The 20,463-nt window shown below is 41.7% G+C and overlaps 1 long non-coding RNA gene across 1 annotated transcript; it reads right to left on the reverse strand.

Moving 5' to 3' along the window:
• Positions 1-3,623: 3,623 nt before the first annotated feature.
• Gm39826 lies at positions 3,624-10,759 on the reverse strand. The gene is made up of 2 exons (XR_879875.1): positions 6,707-10,759; positions 3,624-4,031 (listed from the first exon to the last, which is right to left on the reverse strand). It is a non-coding gene; the product is annotated as a predicted gene, 39826 (long non-coding RNA).
• Between the last annotated feature and the right edge of the window lie 9,704 nt (positions 10,760-20,463).

The raw sequence follows: 20,463 nt of genomic DNA on the forward strand, positions 1-20,463 counted from the left end.
AGAATGAGTTTGTGTGCTACCATAGGGGTCAGTGACAAAGCAATGCAAAACACTTTCAGGTTAGCCCTAAAGGCAGCCAAAAGATATCCTATATGACATTTCATTAATTAGAAAGTTCTAGAATCTATAGCTTCTTTTGTCCCTCAATTTCATTTTTACGCTAGAAACTGGCCCTGATTTTCAGGGTTAATATGTATAACACGATGGGTTTCTTAGAATTAGAACTTATCTCAATAACCAATTAGTATCCATTGTTCTTATAATGTTTAGGAGAAAACAAATTACTTTCAGCCCCACAGGTCTTCTGCTACAAATGTCAACTTTTACATATACTTAGCATAGTTTAGAATGCAAATACCACAGGTTAATATTTAATGGGATACTGATTTAATGGAAACCCTGAAACATATATCCAGAGGACTTGAAGACTTTTCAGCCTGGAACTACCCAGGGGAGCCCTCTACTACCTAAAGGACTGTTGGGGGACAAGTAAGAATGGCAGGATCTATAGTGCGGAGTGTAATGCCTGGCCAGAAGGTCACAGAAGGGCTCTGCTACAGATTACTAATTAGGGATTGAAGTGCATCTCCTTAACCGGAAATGTGTTCTTTACTGTTAACTGTGAGTGAGCAGGTGCTCTGAAAGCGCCCACTGGGACAGAGTAGGAACAAGGGAAAAGAGTACTTTCCCGATAGGATAAGATCTATGGGGTCAGGGGTCCTACATCTTTATACTGTCTCATCAAAAGCCTTCACTTGGGTCAGAGAGGTAGATTTGTTAGTAAAATGCCTGTTATACAATCAGGAAGGCCTGAGTTCACGTTCCAACATTCACAGAAAAAGTGGTGGCACGCACTGGTAATCCCCATACTGAAAAGTGCAGATAGAAGCATCCCTGGGACTTGGCAGACACCTTACAAGCCTAGTTGTCACATCTCAGGTCTCAACAAAAGACCTTATTTCATAAACGAGGTAGACAGTTACTGAAGAGCAATACCCAGTGTTGACCTCTGGCCTCTACACACATGTGCACATACACACACACAGAGAGAGAGAGAGAGAGAGAGAGAGAGAGAGAGAGAGAGAGAGAGAGAGAGAGAGAGAGAGAGCTTAATTCGAACAGCAGGCACACTGCTGGCTTCATAGCTGACCCACGGTAGAACTTTTCATATCTGCAAGTGTAAGTGACTCATTCTAAAGGACAAAGGACAGCATTCCATCCCTCTCTCCACAAAGCCCAGAAGACAAGCTTCCAAGCAACAGATGTAGCTCCTTCAACCACTCAGAAGCATCTGGTGTGAGGAACACAAGCTGGCAAGGCAGAAGCTATTCTTGAGATAATTCTGTTTTGAGACATCTCTACATAGATTTTTAAAGCACCCATCTTCATGTCCACAATGCTTTTGTTCCAACAGAATTACAGCCAAATTTTACTTCAACAGCTGTGTACAATACATACTTATAGGAATTTTTAAAAATCACCCTCTATTTCCATTTTTCCCTGCTACTCAGTTCTTTGGTGTGGGTATGGATGGTATTACAATCTGGTGGAGGGGGTTGGAGATGAACAGAGTTAATGGTAGTTAATCTCTCTGGAGGCTGACTAGGGTTGAGAGCTTTCCCCTCACTGAACACCATATTCTTCTTCCAGACTGAAGGTCAGAACACTTCTACTGTAGTATTTAGTTTTTCCAAGCCATAGTTTCTGGGGAAAGTCTTAAATTTACACATAAGCATCTAAGATCAATATTTAAATAATTGGATATTAAATTATTCCAGTCAAGCACAATAGGTTAAAACCAGGTGACTACTCGGATCTACCCAATAGGCTGATAGCAGGATGAACCCTGTTCTAAACAATGAGTATTCCCATAGGGTTCTGTAGCTTGGTATATAACCATTGCTCTAATCAGCTTCAACTGTAAAATTGTCACAGCTTAGAGTCATCTGAGAAGGGAGTACCAATTGTGGGACTTCCCTGATCAAATTGGCCTGTGGAGATATTTGTTGCTTTTGAATTAATGTGGATGGAGCCATTCCCTGAGGTTGTACTTGACCATATAAGAAACCTAGCTGGGTGAGCCCTGGAGGGAGCCAATAGGCAGCGTCTTTTGTGATTTCTGTTTAATTTCTGTCCTGACTTCCCTTATGATGAATGGTAACCTGAAAGTATATGCCAGATAAATGCTCCTCCTATAGGTTGCTTTTGGTCATGTTATTTGTCTCAGCAACAGAGTGTGATTAGAACATCCTAGTTATCCTTTGTTTCATATGATCTAAGCCTCCCCAATGGTCAGCTTGCTATATAAGAAGCTGTAAACTGAGTTTTAGAAACAAACATGCCAAGGATCAGGAAACTCAAGCTACGTGAACAAACCCCCAGACAAAGCTGTTTATGAGGTCAGAGGAAGAGCTCTGGCACCTACTCCACAAGCAAAGAATGCATGGCATAACACTTTCAACTTAGAGACACGTGTCTCCCCACAGGTGTAAAATGTTTCCAGGAGTGAGAAGCTTCCATACTGGTATGACTGGTATTCAGAATCACTGACAGAAACACATCTCTCTGAGGAAGGGAATCATCTACATGGGATGAGAATGTCTTTCCTTATGGTATTACTTGGAGTATTGCTAGAAGCAGGAGGCAGAATGTCAACTCAAACAGACAAACACAAGGAGAGAGGGGATAGCTAACATGTCTGGAAGGGTTAGGGACAGGCAGGAGTCAGTATGACAGGGTCCAGAAATTAAAAATCTGTACCTTTTTGGTTGAGTCTTTCCCTTCACACTGTTCTTTGCCACTACCCACTATGTTGGTTCCCCTTTCTGGAAGGTTCTGTCCATTCAGGGTCCTTCAGTGCAGTGGTTAACATTGATTGTCAACTTGACATGATCCAATACCACCAAAGCCTCTAGCCTCAAGCCTCAAGGCAGGCTCTATAGGATTCTGTCAATTAGGTTAAGTGAGGCGAAAGGACCCACTCTGAATTCGGGAAGCACCATCCATGGCCTGGGGGTCTTGACTGCACAAAATGAAAAGCAGAGCTGAGCATGGGCACTCATCCCTCTCTGCTTCCTGACTGGGGATGCGGTGTGAGAGCTGCCTCAGCTCCTGCCCCCATGCTTCCCCAACCCTGGTGGATGTGCTGTACCCTCAAGCCTGAGCCAAAATGGACCTTCCTTCTTTAACTTGCTTTTTTGCCTTATGTTTGCCTTATGTCTCACAGTGATGAGAAAAGGAACTGATGTGCTAGCAGAAAGAGAAGAAGCTTCCCTTCCAAGGCAGCTATCATGGGCTCAGAACAGCCCATATGCACACCTGTGTGAAACACATCAGCCAAGGTTGAAGCAATGTGCCAGAGCTTTGAGTATATCCCAGGGGCCCTGACGAGATGGACTCAACCCTGCTCCAGACATATGGACTAATGTGGAGACAGTTTTGCTTCCTAAATGACAGGTGTACTTTCTGCCCTAGAGGGAGGAAGATGGATTCTGCTTGCAAATTTTTACAAATATTCAACATAAAAGGTAAAAAACAAAAATCAGCATCAATAACTAGCCAGTTAGTGCAAAATCATCTCACAGAGATAAATTATCCAATAACTTTACAGATCTCCAGTCAGCTAATTTTTAAAAAGATGTATTTCAAAATTACACATAGTTGGATGGAGATAAGGTATACCCAAGCTTAGACATCTGTAGAAACTAGAAATAGGCCCCACAAGATCTGGAGTTACAGGTGCTTGTGAGCTGCCTGACATGGGTGCTGATGTGGGTGCTGAGGTTAGAACTTGGGTTCTCAGCAAGAACCGCTTGAGCTCTTAGCTACCCAACTATCTCTCCATCTCTGAGACAGATTAAGAAAAATCAATGAGACACTCAGTGCTCATGTGGCGATGTCTTCACATCCCTGTATCTTGGTAGCTCTGAACTTGAATTTTGATGCTGTTTTAGCTTTTGAGTTGAGCTTTCCAAGGAATGGTGTGACTTCCTCATCTCACATGTGGTGGCCATCCCTGTTCACTGGCCTTTCTGCAACACAAACAACAGAAAGATAAAGATATTAATGTCCTGCTCTCACTTGAACAAATAAGTGGTTGTGCTGTGTAGTAAGATTGGATAAAACCTGGCCAATCACATTAGAAATAGATATTTAAAGATGGTTGTAGTGGTACATCCCTATGGTCCCAGCACTCAGGAGGCTGAGGCAAGAGGATCAGGTATTTGAGGCCAGCATGTGTAACATGGTGAGGTTTTGTCTCAGATATCAGATGAAAGAAGAAAGGAAGAGATGAAGGGAGGGATGGAGACTGAAAGAGGTGGGGGACAGTAAAGGACAGACAGACAGACACAGAGGGAGAAGGAAAGAGATTTTAATTCCACTTTTTTTTTTGTTTAGAAGATGAAAACAAATCTGGAGTGAGTTGATCATCTCATAGTTGTGAAGCATCTATAGGATGCCAGGATTATCCATCTACCTGCCGGTTCTTGCAGCCTGAAACAACACCTATCCATCCCTATGTGCTACAATTACAAAGTGGCTCTGGGTTTGCTGGGAAATGCTAGGGAACCTGGACCACAGACACTTGAGACTGGAGTTCCATGGGCTGGAATGGAAAATGGCTCAGGATCCTACACACTTTCAGCTGTCTGTGAGGTGTGACACTCTCAAGTCTTGTACTCAGCATCCTCAGGGAACCTTCCTGCCACATGCAGGGAGACCTGGAAGGAGATAAGCTCACCTCTGTTTGTGTTTACTCAGCCACTGTCACAGTGCCACTGTAAAGTTGTGACATCCTTCCAAAAGCAATCTGTTGCCATAACTTTTTTTAACATAGCATTTTTACCTAGAACTTAGAAAATGCTGAGAAGTGTAAGAGATAAACATTTTCATCTTGATTAAGTTTCCCCAAAACCTCAAATATTTTAATTTAGAATAACTGCAAGATTTCAGAGGTTATGAGTGCCTTCTATTCTTGTAGAGGACCAGGGTTCATTTCCAGCACCCTCATCAAGTGACTCACAAGTTCTTAACTCCAGTTCCAGGAAATTCAATGGTCTTTTCTGGGCACTGAGTCTATGTGCGCATACCTATACATACACATAATTAAAAACCTATACTTACACATACTAAATAGGAAACTTAACATCTTTCATCAACATTTAGATAAAAATGTTCTGGAGATTTTTTTTTTAATTTGAACAAGAGAACAATACTTTCCAAGTTTGAAAGTAAACAATAGGGAGGTAACTAGTGTATATCTTTATTGTAATAATTACAGCACATTCCTCACCAGCTTGCTGCTTTTCCTGGAAAGATCATTTCACCTCCTCTTGGACCCTTCTGCCCTTTTCTTCTTTAGTATATAACTCAACCCCCTCCAAGGACTGGTAAAAACTTAGGCCAGAGTGTCAAGATTTAAATGAAAAGGCCATCATCGAACAAGAGGAGGAGGTTGGGGTAGACATAGCTCTATCAACTCAGGCAAGGACAAAGGCTTTTGGGGGTGGGGTTGTAATTTTTGGTTCTTTGCCTCTTTCATTGTGTGCAATGCCATTCACATGTCTTCAATTGGGTCCAGTGTGGCAAGGGAAGCGTGAACCATAAAAGCACAGGTGGTACAATTTCCTCCTACTCCTTCCTTTCTTCCTTTACAGTTTTGGCCCAGCCTTTTTTTTTTCCCCTTCTTCTTTGTTGTATACTCAGCCTCAGGCTTAAGGGAAAGTATTTTACCAGTGAGCATCACTTCCAGCTCATTTGCAGTTTTTACTTTCAGACAGGCTGGCTTTAAAATCCCTCTGTAACTCAGCTAAGGAGTTCCTTAGGTCTCTTAGGCTCATGATGGCCAGAAGAGGGCGTTGCATCCCATGGAACTGGCATTACAGATGGTTGTAAGTTACCATGTGGGTACTGGGAATAGAACCCATGTCCTCTGGAAAAGCAATAAATGTTCTTAACTGCTGAGCCATTAGCCTTGAACTCCTGGTCCTCCTGCCTCTGCAAATGGCTGAAATGGCAGGTCTTAGAGTTTGGATCATAGATGTTCCCAGAAGTCTATGTGCTATAAGTGTGGTTGCTGACTCATGGTGCTATTGAGAAGTGCTGGGACCTTCAGACCATGGGGCCTAGTGGAAGGAGGTTAGCTCACTGCTGCCACACCTTTGAGGAAACACCGACATTCATCCCCTCCCTGTCTCTCTCTATGCTTCCTGGTCAGTCACTTTGGAGTAATTAGCTCAACTTGGCTACATACTAGCCACAAAACACATGGTATCAGAATCCAAAGCAATATGGCCAAGTGAACATAGCCTGAAACAGACCTCCCATCTTTTTAAAGGTGAGTACCTCATGTACTTTGCCACAGTTACAGAAATTAATAACACACATAACACACACAGATACACACTTACATGTACATACACAAATAGATTCATACACACACATATTTATATATACACATATACCACACAGAGAGAAAAAGGGGAGAGAGAGAGAGAGAGAGAGAGAGAGAGAGAGAGAGAGAGAGAGATCATCACAAGTGACTCCCATGTGCATATCAGCTCTACACTTCTGGACAGCACAGAAGGTTGCTGGGAATTCTGCATCAGAAAATCTCCTGAGCAGGGAAGAAGTAATACAGAGAAGCCCTGAGGAACTTCCTGGACACCAAATTGTCTACAAAGAGGGAGCATCATGCCCGCTTTACATAAGTAAACGTGTCTGCAGTCAGGAATCAGTGAGAAAGGGTTGGCGTCATCCATGGGATCCCAGTGATGGTCCAATCGTGTCTTTCTGCAGAGAGCAAGCTGGAGAGGATTCAGACACATGAGCTCATAACTGAATCTGCACGGACAGAAATGCATAATGATTAATGAAAGCAAAGCGATGTCTGTGTCTCGTGGCTCATGCTCAATAGATCACAATCATTTTGATTGCCAATGCAAGTTTAAATGGAACAGTCTTTTCATTTCAACAAATAATATTTCATATTCAATATTCACAGTTCATAGAACCTTCCTTAGGTCACACAGCTTCCTATGTTATCTGAGAACACCACAGATAATTTAGTAGATTAAAAAAAAAACTTTGTTCACTAAAGTTCATATAATAAATACATACATGAACATGAGTAATCATGTCAGTTTTGAATTACACCCACACTATCCAGGGAGATGGAGTTTATAGTTAATTACTTCCTAGGTTCTCTTTAATAAATAACTCTTTAGTTTGTGAAATATGGTTGTATTCAGATTCAAAGAACTTTAATTTTTTTCCCTCAGTGCTACTAGCAAAAGAAACATCATTGTCTCATGCTTCCTTCAAATAAAACATAGCATGTGAGGGGCACTGAGGGTACTGTCTCCTGAAAACTGAAGCCACTGAGTGTTAAGCACTCACTGTGTGCCACGCACCTCCATACCTCTTGTGTATGGTCTACTCCCATACAACATGAAAAGTGCCTGGGCTTGAGAGCCTGGGTAATGGCGACAAAACACAATATGATCTTATCTATAACAAAGAGTGAGACACGGGGTTGCATGCTGTCAAATTCAATCAGTAGTGATATAGAAGGTGTTGGAATTATACCACCCCTAACACTGGTCTGACGGAAGTTTCATCTATCTCAATTCTAGAGGCTGAAATCATGTTTATATTTATATCACACAGGGGAACTATTTATCCAGTTATCTAAGTAGACGCCTACAGAAGGCTGGGATAATGATGCAGGTTTATGATCCCAGACACTCGGGACACTGATGGAAAAGGCAGGCAAAGCCTGCCTGGGCTATGGAATGAGCTCACAGACAATCTGGAAAACATAGTGAGACCCCCTGTCAAAATAAAAAGTGCAAGAGTGCCAGGGCTGTTTCTCAGTGCTGTGGCACTGGCCTAGCATGCCTGAAGCCCTAGACTTAGCCCCTAGACATACAAAGCAGAAATTAAAAGAGCACATAGGAACAAAATATTTTAAAAGGATTACCATAAGATGTACTATGAAAAAAGAAATATAGATGCAATAGAAAAAAGGACTAGCCTCCATATGTGTGAGTATGCATGAAGATGATTACTTCAGAAATCCAAATGATTATCTCTTTTGAGCTTCCCAGTCGAAAAGCAAAAAGGGTTACACAACATTTTCACAGAACAACAATGATAACAATCTTTTATTGATGACCTCTTTCCAAACTCTTAGTCTCTTTTGGTTCAGCCACACCATAAACAGGAGGTATAAGCAAATGAGGTTTTGACACCATATAACATTAAAAGGAAGGCGACAAACATGGGACAGAGTGAGGAATAAAACAGGCTAACTATCTTCCTGCAAAACAAATGTGCTGCTTATAATGTCCATCCTTTGGAAGCACCAATAATTGCTTGGATGCAAACTTCCACTTTGTTTGAGTCCAGTTAATAGATTTTCAAAACTAAATGAGAACTCGGATATTTCCTGTGGTCATTTTAGAATTCTGTATGTTTCCACTATGCCATAATAACTTTTAAGGCTGAAACTTGCTAGGAATAATTATAAACTCCTGAGGGAAAAAGCTAGCTGGCTGGTTAATTGGTACTACTTAATTCATGAAATACTGAATCTTGATTCTAAGCAGGGCTGGGACTCCCCTTCTCCAATGAGGTTATGTTCTAGAAAGCCTCATTCCCAGAAGCTAATTTGTGGATGCTATCAACCTGTCAGCATCCACCATCTATAGAGCAGAGCAGCCCTTCTGTATACCATGTGCACATACATGTATGGTTATCTGATCCATAGCACTAGTATGTCCAGCCCAGAGCATTAAAATCCCAAACCATATCCAGTCTCCAGCATCATCACACCCTAAAATGTACCTCCACTTTTAAACTGCTTCTAGATTCTGCTTAAAGTCTTCTCAACGATTTCCAGAACTAGATTTTTTTTAAATATACTTTATATAGAATAATGCAGGATACATATTAAAAAACACTCTAATAGGAAGATTTGATGTAATTTTAAATAGGAACAAAAAGGAAAACTTCCAGGTTACAAGCTCTCCCACCCACCCCCAAAAAAATCCTCATTAATTTCTAAAATTACTTTTTTCTAAACGGGTGTCAGTGGGCAAATGCATTCAGTGATTCCTTATGAGTAATTTCCTATTACACTAATGGTCAGTGAAATCAAAGAGAAAGACCAGCCTTCACAATCACTGCCTTAAAGGAATGACTCAGGCTGGATTCTCTTGTGTGCAAAAACACTTCTTGCTACAACCCTAGCCAGAAAGTTGAATTGATTTATCCACCACAAGTAAAGAAAAAAAAATGACAGGATTGAAACAAACAAACAAAAATCTTTCTATTATCTCTCATGCCTCCTTTTGAAAATTCCTGAAAATGGTTTCCAAAGCTCAGCCAATCAAGCTTTGTCTTTTCCTCCTCTTTCCTCGATCACCCTTCCCAGGCTCCACCCACTCCATCCAGCCACACCCACTTCCTTTCTTTGCCCCGAGCTCAGTCCTGGATTCTAACTCCACCTCCTGTCCTTCCCCTCCCCCTTGTATTGAAAATGATTGCTTTTTTCTTACATAATATCTCCTGATTACGTTTTCTGCTCCCTCTACTTCTCTCAGTTCCTTTCCACCTTCTTCCCATCTGGATCCACTCCCTTTATGCCTCTCATTGAAAAAAAAACAGGCTTCTAGGGGATTACAGTAGAATAAAATATAATTAATAATAATAAGTTGACATGGCACAAAACAAACAAACAGAAGGGAAAGAGCACAAGAGAGCACACAGTCAGAGGCCCACTCATTCACACACTCAGGGTGGCCATAAAAACACTAAACTAGAAGCCATAACATATGCACAAAGACCTGGTGCAGACCTACAGGTCCTGTGCATGCTGCCTCAGTCTCTGTGAGTTCATAGCAGCTTTGCTCATGTTGATTTAGCTGGCCTTGTGTTCATGGTGTCCTTCCCCTCTAGCTCTGTTACTCCTTCTATCTCCTCTCCTTCAGGGTTCCCTGGACACCGAGGGGAGGGATTTGATGGAGACATCCCCTTTACAGCTGTGAGTTCCAGAGTTTCCCTTTGTGGGTAATGTCTGGATGAGGGTTTCTGTATTCGTTCCCATCTGCTGCAGGGGGAAGCTTCTTTGCTGATGGCTGAGCACAGCACTGACCTATGAATATAGCAGAATGTCGTTACGAGTCATTTTGTTGCTAGTCTTTTTCTTTAGAACAGTACTATTTGATCCTTCTCCTATTCTTAAATGACCTGTTTAATACCTCTTCAATCTTTTGTGACAACACTATTTTTCTATTGCATTTACTTTTTTCACTCTGTTTTTAATTTCTCTTTCTTGTTGAGATTTAAATTCTATGAGCACCCCAGGAGCTTAGAAAAATGTGTGGAATCTGCTAGAACTTGAATAACTGATGTTTGTGAGCCACTATATGGTGCTAAGAACTGACCTGGCTCCTCTGCAAGAGCAACACATGCACTTAACCAGTGAGTCATCTCTCCAGAGGATCAACTCCTCAACTCAACTTCTGGAGACACACACACACACACACACACACACACACAGAATAAATGCATACATGTTAGCAAAATATTCATATACCTAAAATAAAATATCTAAAATATTTCAATTCTATGAGTACTATGAATTTATGTATAATTTGGTCTTGAATTCCCAATGTCTTAGTTGAATTTTAGTCCAGATTAAAGATTCCATGTGTATTTGGAGAGAGGAAGGAAAGATGGAAGGAAGGAAGGAAGGAAGGAAGGAAGGAAGGAAGGAAGGAAGGGAGGGAGGGAGGGAGGGAGGGAGGGAGGGAGGGAGGGAGGGAGGGAGCAAACTGCCTCTGTAAGTGAATTGGCCCCAGCCAGATTCTGAATGGGCAATGGTTCAATACTTTCAAATTGATACTCACAAATGTATAGCCATCCTCCCCAAACAGGACGAGAATCAAGCACTGAGATGCCTATTTGTTATTTTTCACAGAACAGAATGTGAGTTACCTTCAACCTTTCCTGATCTAATTTGTCATTGAGAGCTTAAAGTTCAATTAATCAAGTTCTGAGTCGTATTGGAATGTGAATTTGCACAACAGTAGAATTAAAGATCATTACTGACAATTATGCAAAGAAGAAACTGCAGTGTTTTGGGTTATCTCTGGATTCAAATTAAAAATGATATCTGGTTTGCTACAGGTCAACAAGGTTTAAATAGTGAGTCTGTTTTTACTTTTGTTAATTGGTGACAGATTTCATCTTGAAATGGGACTCTTCAGGAGGATTGCTGGGAATGAATCACAGTCAAAAAGGAAGAGAGAAAAGAAACAGGTTTGACATTCTCAGGGAGGAGTGTGGTGTACGCTTAGATTTTTTTTCAAATCTACATTAATAAGGGCTTTCAAGTGCTTTGTCCGCTCTTTCTAGTCCACCATTCAAGGGGAAGGGAGAAAAGATGGTGAATAGGACAAGGGGATGTGGATCTGTTTAGAGGTAGTTCTTTGGGGCAATTCCAATCTCCATTGTCAGGATACCAGCAGTCCAGTTCATTAGTGTCAGGATACCAACAGTCCAGTTCAAAGAGTATCACTAAATATGAATCAGCAGGGGATGATCTATCAAAAACAGCAAGAGTCAGCAAAATACAGCAGAAATGGCACGAGTCAGCAGGAGTGACCATAACCCCCCCAAAAGCCAGGAGAAGTTCTCTGCAATGCCTCTTTCAACAAAGTAAAGATCAAAGAAGACTCAAGACCAACGAAGCATTGCACAAAGGGTTGCATGGCTAGCTATGTAAGCACCACATCACTGTCTGTTGGATCTTACTTAAACTCTCTTCAAACATCATGTGTCCCTCGGGGATCTTGCTTCAGCAAAACGATACAAGAGTCTGCATCACATGACATGACCAGAAATTTCCACTTCAGTGTGGGAAACATTTGTCCTCCCAGTGAGAATGGTAATTTAGGGATTTGCTGATCTGAGAATGGTCTGTACTTCTGTCTTTTTTGCAGGTTGAGAGGAAAGTAGTGATTTTGGCCCCAGGCATAAATAATTGTATGATTACGATTGCATCTGCATATCCCAGTTAGCAATGATCTTCATGTCAACAAGACACATGGCTCACACTGAGTGGGAAAGCAGTTTTCTTAGGCAAATTGTAGTTTTAATATCAGTTACTCAAATCCTTGAATTCTTACCTACCTAGCATCCCTTGTCCTTTGTTTGCTTTTGTTTCTGTCCCGTCCGGGAGGGGGGGGCACAGCAATCCATCTCCTCTTATGCAGGATCCAGGACTTGCTTACTTACTGGATAATTTAGTTTGTACTGACTGAGCCCTTGATAAATGTGCACTGTCATTGAGAGCTAACACTCAAGTCCCTAGCAATGAGGCTTGAATTTGAACAACAGTGAAATTAAAGATCATTTCAGACAATTATGCAATGAGAGCCAGAGTGTCTTGTGTTCTCCGAAGCCCAGGAAATAAGTAAACAGATAAGCAACTGACTCAGACAGATGCTGTTGTCACCTTGCCAAGCGCCACACTGTCAAGGAAGACATCTGACATTATTCTGAACTTTGTCCCATTTGTTTGCTAAACTCCGAACAACAAGTAACTTTCCCGGACATCTGAGCTGGTCCGTTGTGGGCAGCAGTAGCTGTCAAGGGACTGTGGATGGATTGAAATCATCCACATGTGGGTGAAAAAAACCAACTTCTAATGATGGCAAAGTCCCCACAGGACCACCTAGTGGAAGTGCAGCTGGGAGATCAGACCAACTTAGCCTTTCTGCTCCTTTTTCATGCGCAGTGATGCCAATCCACATGAAATATAGATGAGTTCCCAGCAAGAGTGAGGGCTCCAGCTCATTTTCCTCCTGCATTGGATGAGACTAAGTCTTCCAGGAACTCAGGGTGTGCAAACAGGGCTGCCACCCACCTTCATAGGAGATGCTGGCTGTGAGCTCAGACTGCAGCTGTCTTTGATCTCAGTGGAAAGTCAACTGTTAGATCTACTGCACAAAACCCTCAGGCTAGAAAATTAGCCAGTCCTTCTTTAACCTTGACTCTGCTAAGCCCCAGAAACAGACACAGCTGACATGAAACTCAACATAAACATTAAGACATAAAGGTGGCCATTGCAGTGTGTCAGCTTGTTGTGTAAAGATGCTCACGCTAACTAGCTAACCTTCTGTAGAGTAGAAGCTAGAAAGGCATTTATTAAAACAGGGTTCCCACCTATCCATCTGTGTATCTTTTGTTTCTAGCTTAAATATTCTTGGTTAAGTTATGAAAAATTCAAATCAGTACCAAGAAGTCTCAAGCTAAACCTTGAATTCTGAGTGCTGGGTCTTAAGGCCTAGCTACTGAAGAATAGTCGTGAGATTTGGAGTAAGCAGGACACTGAGCAATCATTCTCTCTCCCTCTTTTCTTTAGAGTTTATTTTATGTGAATGTTTACCTGAATATATGTTTTGTGTACCATTTACATGCTGAGTACCTGTGAAGACCAAAGGATGGACTCAGAACCCCTAAAACTAGGGCTATAGGTAGTCACCATGTGGGTGCTGGGGATGCAAGAACACTTCACTGCTGAACCATGTCTCCCACCCCCAACTCCCAACACAGTGGGCTTTGTTACTATCGTAGCAATTTTGCAGTTTTGTGTCTACGCTTAAGATTCTGCTTGAATAAAGGAGTCGGATGCTTGAGACAACCATTTTCACATCAATGATCTCATCCTAAGACTTATCTTTATTTGTTGTTATTATTTGTTTTTGTTTTAAAGGCAGAGCCTCATGTCCATTGCATCTTTTGCGGAAGCTACAATTTTCTCATTTATGGACAAAAAAGTCCTTCAAGAGAGATTTAAATAATCTTCAGAAAAGTGTTTCACTAGGGAAAGGGTAGAGCTCTGATGACCTAAGGGACTTAGAGGTTTCCTGGCCTTTGGTAATGCAAAACTTTCTAAAACCACCTTTACAAGTTGACATTCTTGGGAACAGATTGCTTCAGAGTTCCATTGAACACAGCCCTGTACTGAATGCATTTAAGAAATAATTGTGGCTCAAACAGACTCCTCTCTCCAAGGGGTTCACAATCCTATATGGGAACTAAGCCATCTGTGCTAGTTACCAGTAGAAACTGAGAAAATTGCAGTGTCCACATAAGATACAGTGGACAGGAGACCCTGCCTCAGAAGCAAAACAATAAAAATAAAAATAAAAGCAGAGCTGCAAAGGCGCACCCTACCAAACCTGAAAAGGGAAATTTAATCTTTCTTTGTATTTCTCTGTGTGATCATTCAAGTTCAAGGAAAGAGGTCAGGTGTCTTCTACCACTCTTCACCTTATTCTCTTGCGACAGTATCTCTCATAAACCTGGAAGCTTGCCCTTTCAGTGGGGCTGGCTAGCATGTAAGCTATAGGGTAAATCTTACCCCCATTGTTGATGTTACAGGCATGGCTAGTCACGCTCATTTGTTTTTTTAAATGTGGGTTAAGGATTCAAGCTCTGGTCCTCATGTTTGAAGAACAAGCACTATTATTTACTGAACACTGTCCCAGTACCCTCCCTCCACGTTTTATTAAGGCAGGGTCTGATGATGCAGTCCTGACTGGTTTGCAAAACAGTGCATAGGTCAGGCTGGTCTCCAACTTGTAACAATCCCCTTGCCTCTGCTTCCTGCATGATAAGATTATAGGTGTGTACTACCATGCCCAGTGTAGGAAATTTAATTTTTTTGTGGGACATATCAGAAAATACTGAGAAAGTGGCTTCTGGGCTGTGCTTTGTAGGAGTGACTTGGTAATGAGCATAGGGTTGAAAGCTATGTGAACACAGTGAGCCAGTGACCAAAGCACAGGACAGAGGTCAGCTCTCTGCAGACCACGGGAAGAAGGCAGACTTTTAATTAGAGGACAGTTCAGTCCCTGTTTGTGTTCTGTGAAAGCCAAAATGCTCAGCTCCCCACTAGGACACCAGGCTGGCCAATTCTTCTCTTATAGGAGGAGGTAGCCACGGCTGTTGGACTCAGCCAGAGATTTGAATGAAAGCAAGATTTATTGCTTTTCATTTTTCTTACCATGGCAATAATGAACTGTGGATTTAGAGCCCCCTTCAGATCGCTTCAGTGCCCAGCAGACTCCTGACAGCTATAAGCCATTGTTTTATGGCATGAAAATTACAGGTTTTTTGTTACTAAGGAAGACTGACTTCCAAAATGGCTCCCGTCTTTTTTTCTTTTTCTTGCCCTGGAATCCACAGGGTTGTGTCACACTCTTTGCTTGAGTAGTGACCTGCTTCTAACCCACAATATTGGATGGTATAAGATTCCATATACTAAAGCAAGAGGTTCTCCAGATGGCTTTGAGGAAGCAGGATGTATTATATATGTTGGAAGAAGGCTTTTTATGAAAGAGTCACATGACATGGAATTGTGAGACCCACAGAAGCTAGACATGACTTTTGATTGATAACCGTGGACAAGAGAAGTCCTTCCTCATCAACAACTAGAAGGGACTGGATTTTACCAACAACTACTGCATGAGCTTGGAAGGGAACTCTACACTTCAAAAAGCATAACTGCTTACCCCTAGGTCATGAGTAAAAGACCCTATGCAGAAGACCAATTCAAGCTCATCCAGACTCTTAAGCCATAAAAACAGGAGTACAATCATATTGCTTTAGACTTTTGTTTATCATCATTTATCATTCAGCAGTAGAAAACTTAGACTTGCTAAATTACTAGCACCTCCAAGCTTCTGCCTAGGTGGTGGGCTATGAAGTCTAGAGTGGTGTTCTAAGTCTCATTTTTTAAAGTGTTTTTAACTGTATCAGAGTCAGATCTAGGCTGTTGTCAAAGAAAACCTTTGAAAGAATTAAAGGAAAGCTGGATGGAGAGGGCTAGTCACAAGTGGGTGTGTGTGTGCGCATATACACACATATACACACACATACACACACATATCACACAGCGAGGGGGGAGGGAGAGAGAGAATGAGAAAGAGAAAGAGAGAGAGAGAGACAGAGAACAGAGAGGAAATCCTATTATAACATTAAGAAGAGACTTTTAGGCATTGTCATGAAAACTTGAGTTTGAAGAGAGACAGCCATTAATGATTGACAGATAAATATATGTGAATCAAGAGCATATGGAATATGGAACACCTCTTATCAAATAACTCACATGTCTCAAGTCATCTCTCCCAGGAACGTGCTGACATCCTTCACATCAGTTGTGACACTTTTCTACCTGTAGTTTGAGTTCAGTATAATGCCAACACCTCCTGCCTTGCCCTGTTTTTAACATGACAAATGGACCCAAGTTTCATACCTCTTCATTGGCACTAGAAACTAGTCCATTTATTAACAGGCATTGCTTTGGGCAAAGAATTTCATCTTTAGCCCAGAGTCAAATGCCTTTTTTTTTTCTACACTAAAATTTGAAACATGAGCGGTCGCCATCTTGGTTCCGGGACTCAGCAGAACTTAGGAAATTAGTCTGAACAGGTGAGAGGGTGCGCCAGAGAACCGGACAGCTTCTGGGACGGGCGGAAGCACAGAGCCGCTGAGGCAGCAGCCTGGGCGGGCCGCAGATAACCGGCCACCATCCGGACCAGAGGACAGGTGTCCGCCTGGCTTGGGAGGCGACCTCAGCCTCAGCAGCAGCGGTCGCCATCTGGGTTCCGGGACTCCGCGGGACCTAGGAAATTAGTCTGAACAGGTTAGAGGGTGCGCCAGAGAACCGGACAGCTTCTGGGACGGGCAGAAGCACAGAGCCGCTGAGGCAGCAGCCTGGGCGGGCCGCAGATAACCGGCCACCATCCGGACCAGAGGACAGGTGTCCGCCTGGCTCGGGAGACGGCCTTGGCCTCAGGAGCAGCGGTCACCATCTTGGTTCCAGGACTCCCTGGAACTTAGGATTTTAGTCTGCACAGGTGAGAGTCTGCACCACAGAAGCTGACAGCTTCTGGGAACTGCCAAAGCAACACAGCTTCTGAGAGAGGCCCTGTTTTGGGCCTTTTTCTTCGACCAGGAGGAGGTCCAAAAACAAGATATCTGCGCACCTTCCCTGTAAGAGAGCTTGCCAGCAGAGAGTGCTCTGAGCACTGAAACTCAGAGGAGAGAATCTGTCTCCCAGGTCTGCTGAGAGACGGTAACAGAATCACCAGAAGAACAATCTCTAAACAGAGTCAACTATAACTACTAACTCCAGAGATTACCAGATGGCGAAAGGTAAACGTAGGAATCCTACTAACAGGAACCAAGACCACTCACCATCATCAGAACCCAGTACTCCCACTTCGCCCAGTCCAGGGCACCCCAACACACCCGAAAACCTAGACCTAGATTTAAAAGCATATCTCATGATGATGGTAGAGGACATCAAGAAGGACTTTAATAAATCACTTAAAGAAATACAGGAGAACACTGCCAAAGAGTTACAAGTCCTTAAAGAAAAACAGGAAAACACAATCAAACAGGTAGAAGTCCTTACAGAAAAAGAGGAAAAAACATACAAACAGGTGATGGAAATGAACAAAACCATACTAGACCTAAAAAGGGAAGTAGAAACAATAAAGAAAACTCAAAGTGAGGCAACACTGGAGATAGAAACCCTAGGAAAGAAATCTGGAACCATAGATTTGAGCATCAGCAACAGAATACAAGAGATGGAAGAGAGAATCTCAGGTGCAGAAGATTCCATAGAGAACATCGGCACAACAATCAAAGAAAATGGAAAATGCAAAAAGATCCTAACTCAAAATATCCAGGAAATCCAGGACACAATGAGAAGACCAAACCTACGGATAATAGGAGTGGATGAGAATGAAGATTTTCAACTCAAAGGACCAGCAAACATCTTCAACAAAATTATTGAAGAAAACTTCCCAAATATAAAGAAAGAGATACCTATGAACATACAAGAAGCCTACAGAACTCCAAATAGACTGGACCAGAAAAGAAAATCCTCCCGACACATAATAATCAGAACAACAAATGCACTAAATAAAGATAGAATACTAAAAGCAGTAAGGGAAAAAGGTCAAGTAACATACAAAGGCAAGCCTATCAGAATTACACCAGATTTTTCACCAGAGACTATGAAAGCCAGAAGAGCCTGGACAGATGTTATACAGACACTAAAAGAACACAAATTCCAGCCCAGGCTACTATACCCAGCCAAACTCTCAATTACCATAGATGGAGAAACCAAAGTATTCCACGACAAAACCAAATTCTCACATTATCTCTCCACGAATCCAGCCCTTCAAAGGGTAATAACAGAAAAAAACCAATACAAGAACGGGAACAATGCCCTAGAAAAAACAAGAAGGTAATCCCTCAACAAACCTAAAAGAAGACAGCCACAAGAACAGAATGCCAACTTTAACAACAAAAATAACAGGAAGCAACAATTACTTTTCCTTAATATCTCTTAACATCAATGGTCTCAACTCCCCAATAAAAAGACATAGACTAACAAACTGGCTACACAAACAAGACCCAACATTTTGCTGTTTACAGGAGACACATCTCAGAGAAAAAGATAGACACTACCTCAGAATAAAAGGCTGGAAAACAATTTTCCAAGCAAATGGACTGAAGAAACAAGCTGGAGTAGCCATCCTAATATCTGATAAGATTGACTTCCAACCCAAAGTCATCAAAAAAGACAAGGAGGGGCACTTTGTTCTCATCAAAGGTAAAATCCTCCAAGAGGAACTCTCAATTCTGAATATCTATGCGCCAAATACAAGGGCAGCCACATTCATTAAAGAAACTTTAATAAAGCTCAAAGCACACATTGCACCTCACACAATAATAGTGGGAGACTTCAACACACCACTTTCACCAATGGACAGATCATGGAAACAGAAACTAAACAGGGACACACTGAAACTAACAGAAGTGATGAAACAAATGGATCTGACAGATATCTACAGAACATTTTATCCTAAAACAAAAGGATATACCTTCTTCTCAGCACCTCATGGTACCTTCTCCAAAATTGACCACATAATAGGTCACAAAACAGGCCTCAACAGATTCAAAAATATTGAAATTGTCCCATGTATCCTATCAGATCACCATGCACTAAGGCTGATCTTCAATAACAAAAAAAATAACAGAAAGCCAACACTCACGTGGAAACTGAACAACACTCTTCTCAATGATACCTTGGTCAAGGAAGGAATAAAGAAAGAAATTAAAGACTTTTTAGAGTTTAATGAAAATGAAGCCACAACGTACCCAAACCTTTGGGACACAATGAAAGCATTTCTAAGAGGGAAACTCATAGCTCTGAGTGCCTCCATGAAGAAACGGGAGAGAGCACATACTAGCAGCTTGACAACACATCTAAAAGCTCTAGAAAAAAAGGAAGCAAATTCACCCAAGAGGAGTAGACGGCAGGAAATAATCAAACTCAGGGGTGAAATCAACCAAGTGGAAACAAGAAGAACTATTCAAAGAATTAACCAAACGAGGAGTTGGTTCTTTGAGAAAATCAACAAGATAGATAAACCCTTAGCTAGACTCACTAGAGGGCACAGAGACAAAATCCTAATTAACAAAATCAGAACTGAAAAGGGAGACATAACAACAGATCCTGAAGAAATCCAAAACACCATCAGATCCTTCTACAAAAGGCTATACTCAACAAAACTGGAAAACCTGGACGAAATGGACAAATTTCTGGACAGATACCAGGTACCAAAGTTGAATCAGGATCAAGTTGACCTTCTAAACAGTCCCATATCCCCTAAAGAAATAGAAGCAGTTATAAATAGTCTCCCAGCCAAAAAAAGCCCAGGACCAGACGGGTTTAGTGCAGAGTTCTATCAGACCTTCAAAGAAGATCTAATTCCAGTTCTGCACAAACTTTTTCACAAGATAGAAGTAGAAAGTACTCTACCCAACTCATTTTATGAAGCCACTATTACTCTGATACCTAAACCACAGAAAGATCCAACAAAGATAGAGAACTTCAGACCAATTTCTCTTATGAATATCGATGCAAAAATCCTCAATAAAATTCTCGCTAACCGAATCCAAGAACACATTAAAGCAATCATCCATCCTGACCAAGTAGGTTTTATTCCAGGGATGCAGGGATGGTTTAATATACGAAAATCCATCAATGTAATCCACTATATAAACAAACTCAAAGACAAAAACCACATGATCATCTCGTTGGATGCAGAAAAAGCATTTGACAAGATCCAACACCCATTCATGATAAAAGTTCTGGAAAGATCAGGAATTCAAGGCCCATACCTAAACATGATAAAAGCAATCTACAGCAAACCAGTAGCCAACATCAAAGTAAATGGAGAGAAGCTGGAAGCAATCCCACTAAAATCAGGGACTAGACAAGGCTGCCCACTTTCTCCCTACCTTTTCAACATAGTACTTGAAGTATTAGCCAGAGCAATTCGACAACAAAAGGAGATCAAGGGGATA

This window comes from Mus musculus, chromosome 11 (assembly GCF_000001635.26).
Source record: "Mus musculus strain C57BL/6J chromosome 11, GRCm38.p6 C57BL/6J".
Taxonomy (NCBI): Eukaryota; Metazoa; Chordata; class Mammalia; order Rodentia; family Muridae; genus Mus; species Mus musculus.